This window comes from Nicotiana sylvestris, chromosome 2 (assembly GCF_000393655.2).
Source record: "Nicotiana sylvestris chromosome 2, ASM39365v2, whole genome shotgun sequence".
In the NCBI taxonomy this organism is placed as follows: domain Eukaryota; kingdom Viridiplantae; phylum Streptophyta; class Magnoliopsida; order Solanales; family Solanaceae; genus Nicotiana; species Nicotiana sylvestris.
The window spans coordinates 155,230,078-155,235,854 of NC_091058.1; positions in this window are offsets into that span (position 1 = coordinate 155,230,078).

Sequence of the window (5,777 nt, forward strand, 5' to 3'; positions counted from 1 at the left end):
ACAATGGCATGAACAGCTACCGTTTGCATTGTTGGGATATCGCACTACGGTACGCACGTCAGTAGGGGCAACCCCTTATCTTTTGGTTTATGGGACCGAGGCTGTAATACCAGTAGAGGTAGAAATTCCTTCACTTCGAACCATTGTCGAAGCAGAAATCGAAGACAGCGAGTGGGTTAAAACTCGATTGGAGTAGTTGACTCTGATTGACGAGAAACGAATGGCTGTGGTTTGTCACGGGCAGCTGTACCAACGAAGAATGGCCCGTGTTTATAACAAGAAAGTCCGACCCAGGAATTTCGAAGTGGGTCAACTGGTACTGAGGCGCATTCTGCCACATCACCAGGAAGCGAAAGGGAAGTTTGCTCCAAACTGGAAAGGCCCATTCATCATCAGGAAGATATTGCCGAAAGGAGCATTGTACCTAGGTGATATTGAAGGAAATGATCCCGAAACAGCAGTGAATGCGGATGCAGTCAAAAGATACTATGTCTGAGTGACACCCCAGCGATCTTGACACATTTGAAATGATGGAGGTTTTATTCCCACTACCCCAAACACTATCAACTCTCTCTACAAGCCTTTGAGCCGGTTACAGTTCTTTGGTTACCAAAAAGAAAAAGAAAAAAAAAAGAAAAAAAAAGAAAACAAACAAAACAAACAAAACCAAACATTGATCGAGGCCTGAACTACGTCTGACTTGATTCCGAAAGGATACGTAGGCAGCCTCTCTCTGAGGTTCAGTCACACCAACAATAAAATCCCATTTACCCTGAAATTGAAACCGGGGCACGTCAAACGGCTTAGAAGTCGTAGTATCATCTACTTTTCTTTACCAAGCACAAACCCTTCGGATCAATTACCAAAGGTAGGGGGAAGCCAAGAAGTGCCACGAATGGAGGTCGGTACACTCTAAATTGAGAGAAATAAAATGAGAGAGTCTCGTAGGTGAAAACCTTCGGGCACCGCGAGGCGACGGGAGTAGAAAAACCAAAATGAGAGAGATTGTCTAGCAAAAACTCGCAAAGAGTGCTATCGAGCGACAGCAAGGAGGGAAATGAGAGAGGCCAGCTAGCGAAAACCCGCAAAGGGCGTTGTTGGCCGAAAGAATGACTCCACCCGAGGAAGTCTCGGCAAAGTTCCACCGATTTGGAAACACAGATCCATTTTGGTTCAGGAGGAAATGCAAGTTCATTGAAGATCAGGCGTCCAGTCCAAAGAGCATGTCATGTCCATTTAAAGTCAACATTGTTTTCCTCAGATAAGTCTTTCTTGTCCCAAAAGGGACACTTCTTTTCTGAAATTTGCTTTCTCCGTTCTTTGTTTTTCTTCAAATCCCTTTCATTTTTAACCCTAAGTTCCAGATATACCGGAAAGGACAGGTGGCAGGGTTGGTTTCACGGAATTCAGTTTCGCAAGGGAAATGCCTCGTTTCGTTGGTACGTTTGTCCGAACTTGATGATGGTTCATGATGTTGACTGCATTCTAAGTAAAGTCACGAAAAAAAATCCCCACAGATTTTCCCTTTGTACAGATCCCCATAGGATTTCCCTTTGTAAAAAATCCCCACAAGGCCTACCTTTGTAAAAATCCCCCAAAGAGTCTACATCAGCAAAATCCCCATAGGTTTTTCACTTTGTACAAATCCCCAGCAAATCCCCTTTGTAAAATTCCCCAGCGAGCCTACCCCAACAAATCCCCAGCAAGTCCGCTTTGTAAAGAGTCACCACAGAGCCGCTATCAGACAAATCCCCACAGAGCTTCCCCTTGTACAAATCAATCTCCCCAATAAAATCCCCATTGAAAATCTCCAAGTTGAATCTGGAAATGCAAGCTTGAGCAGTCTAAAAGGTTTTCGCCATTTGAATCCAATCAATGGCAGACTTTCTCAACAGAAATAAGGACGCAACAAAGCAACTGGAACAATCAAGGTCACCGAACCAACCGCCATTTCCGAGCTAACAATTGTTCTTTGTTTGAAAAGTTAAAACAGGTATGATCCAAGACAACCATGCAAGAAGTAGGTGTCGCCCAAAGAAGAAAGTACGTGAGTGCAAGAAACAGTTGGGCAATAAGGAATCCACTCGAAAGGGAAGTTTCCACGAAATTCTCTTTTATATTTTTATTAAAAACAAGAAAAACTCAAAAAAAAAGGGGGTCAGTTAGTATCTCCAGAACTTTTTCTGTTAGTCAGCATTAGGGCTCCAACCCTGAACTGAGCATTGTCAGTTAGTCAGCATTAGGGCTCCAACCCTGAACTGAACTCTTTCCATTTAGCCAGCATTGGGGCTCCGACCCTGAACTGAGCATTGTCTGTTAGTCAGCATTGGGGTTCCAACCCTGAACTGAACTTTTCCCTTTAGTCAGCATTAGGGCTCCAACCCTAAACTGAACTTTTTCCTTTAGTCAGCATTAGGGCTCCAACCCTAAACTGAACTTTTTCCATTTAGTCAGCATTAGGGCTCCAACCCTGAACTGAACCTTTTTCAGTTAGTCAGCATTAGGGCTTCAACCCTAAACTGAACTTTTTCCGTTTGGTCAGCATTAGGGCCCCAACCCTAAACTGAACTTATCCCCAGTTAGTCAGCATTAGGGCTCTAACCCTAAACTGAACTTTTCTCTTTAGTCAGATTAGGGTTCCAACCCTAAACTGAACTTTCCATTTGGCCAGCATTAGGGCTCCAACCCTGAACTGAGCATTTGTCTGTTAGTCAGCATTAGGGCTCCAACCCTGAACTGAACTTTTTCCATTTAGCCAGCATTAGGGCTCCAACCCTGAATTGAGCATTGTCAGTTAGTCAGCATTAGGGCTCCAACCCTGAACTGAACTCTTTCCATTTAGCCAGCATTAGGGTTCTGACCCTGAACTGAGCATTGTCTGTTAGTCAGCATTGGGGTTCCAACCCTGAACTGAACTTTTCCCTTTAGTCAGCATTAGGGCTCCAACCCTAAACTGAACTTTTTCCTTTAGTCAGCATTAGGGCTCCAACCCTAAACTGAACTTTTTCCATTTAGTCAGCATTAGGGCTCCAACCCTGAACTGAACTTTTTCCAGTTAGTCAGCATTAGGGCTCCAACCCTAAACTGAACTTTTTCCGTTTGGTCAGCATTAGGGCCCCAACCCTAAACTGAACTTATCCCCAGTTAGTCAGCATTAGGGCTCTAACTCTAAACTGAACTTTTCCCTTTAGTCAGCATTAGGGTTCCAACCCTAAACTGAACTTTTCCATTTGGCCAACATTAGGGCTCCAACCCTGTACTGAGCATTTGTCTGTTAGTCAGCATTAGGGATCCAACCCTGAACTGAACTTTTTCCATTTAGCCAGTGTGAGCACGTGATTTTTGTTTTTCGCACGACAATCGCTCCAAAAAGAAATAAAAACAAATATAATTGGCCCTGCTGTACAATTTCGGATTTCTGTGCAGCACTTTGTTGATTTATTTGTGACCTTAGCCCATTTTTATTTATTTAATTTATTAAAATAAAAATCAAAAAATATATGTGTCCTGCATAATTCAAACCGTAATCCGGTCGTTAAATAGAAAATCATGAATAGGCATTTTCGTCCGTGATTTTATTTGGTTTGACTTTACCTGTTTTGAAATACTTTAGTGTGTGTGCAAATAATTGTATTGAGTGTGTATTTAATTTTAAATTTTGATTTTTTGGCTTAGTTTTGTTTTGAAATAAATCAGAAATAAATAAATAAATAAATAAATAAAATAAATAAATAAATATATAAATAAAAATAGACCCCTTCCCTTCCGGACTTGGGCCAATTTTAACAAAATTGGCCCAAACAAACAGCCCAAAATCCAAGCCTGCCCGGTCCAACACCACCTGATGCCTGGGACGTCCAAACGACGTCGTTTGAGTCGTGCCTGATCTGGGCCGTTGATCTCAGAGTGATCAACGGCCAAGATCAATTCCCCATAACCCACCAATAAACCCGACCCGTCTCACCCGGACCGACCCCAACCCTCAACACCTGAAACGACACCGTTTCACTTAAGACCCTCAGATCCAAACCGTAGATCTAGATTGATCTAACGGTTGAGATCAACCCACCCACTAACTATATAAGCCTAGATCCTTACCCTACCCCCCCTATCCAATACCCCAGCCTCGTCGTCTTCACCCAAACCCACAAACCCTAGAGCCGCCCCTGTACTCTTCACCATGAAGACCGGCGGCATGAACGCCGGTGGCTTAGCCCTGAACACCATAGAACCCCCATGCCATCCTGAACCCAAATCTACCAACCCCATGGTTCGAATCACCCCCAGGTCCTCGAATCTTCATTTGAAGATTCGAGTCAAAACTCGATCTAACCCAACCAACCCCAGTTTCATACCAGACACTCCCCAGACCCTCCTCGTGACCAAACCATACTTGGTTTGGTCCGAATCTAACCAGGGAAACACGAATCCCAGATCTAAGTTTTTGAACTCTAGTTTTCCCTGTGCATGTTCCGTCACTGGTTCAACCGAAGAGATTAAGGTCTAATGGACTTTAATCAAAGTGTTTCTCATCTGAGAAACACTTCGTTTAAAGTCCGTTCAGCCTTAAGAAAGGCCTGACCAAGTCCGAGTTAAGGTTTTGATCTTTTGCGGTTGAGGTAAGTTTCTTTCTTTCCTTTATTGTTTTAGCCCGTTTGATTGTTTAAAAAGTCTGTTCATATTTGTTTTGATTTTATCAACTTTTGTTTGTTCACTTTACTTAAACCTCCGTGTTTGTCTAAATCCCCTCTCTCCTATTCTGATAAGGCAAGTGTAATGTTTGTGTTTCGAGTTTGGACTGACTAGTTAACTCCTCGAGTGCATTTCTGTTTAGTCAGTATAACTCAAACCATGTATCGATATTGTTTAAATGCTTGATTTGTTGGCTACGATTGTGTATGTTAATGCTAATATAGTCGAGTCGACATGAGTCGTCAATTAGTTTCAACTGTCCGAACAATAACAAATCAACTTACTTCTGCTAAGCATGTGTTGGGTCAATTAAGAACCAGTTTTTGTTTACTTATAGCTTGTTTGAATTGATCAGTAATGTAAAAAGGATTATTTTGTTTAAAGTTCTGAAATGGAGGGCATGTGCACTTGGCACAGCATGTGCATTGGTGCACCTCATGTGCCTTGTGCACAGCCTGTTTTCTCCTGCATAAAAGGGCTTTCAATTTTTAAATTGGTTTGACAGCATATGCTGTCAGATATATTCTGTTGCCCACACCCTACTTTAGTTTCAGAAATAATAAACATCACAAAAGGTAAGCATGCCAAGAGAATATGATGGGAACTTTCTAATACTTAAGTAGCTAAGTGGAACTGAAAAAGGGCAGCACATGGGAGGGGTTATTTGATTAATCCAACAGGCTGATAAAGGGCTGAGGTTGAGGCTTATAAAAGGAGGATGGACATACACCAAAAAAAAGGAAAAGAGACACACACACTGTGAAGATAGAAAGAAAAGAGAGAGTTGACAAGAATAGAAAGAGAGCAAGAAAGAGAGAAAACAGACTAAGAAATCAGAAATTTGGTCTTGTTTGTCTGAAGTTCATTTATTGTCAATACGTTAGGCAGTGTTCTTTCTTCAATCGAGATTATTGTTAGTGTTCTGCTGCATTGGTATATTCCGGAATTGGACTGTCTGGAGTATCGCACTGTGTGCTGTTTCATCGAGTTGTTCTCCTTCAACTCTAGTTCCATCTCGCAACAGAATCCTTTCTGTTGTGCTGTTCTGATTGTTGCTGCTATCTTGCTCGCTATTGCTGCTGCAT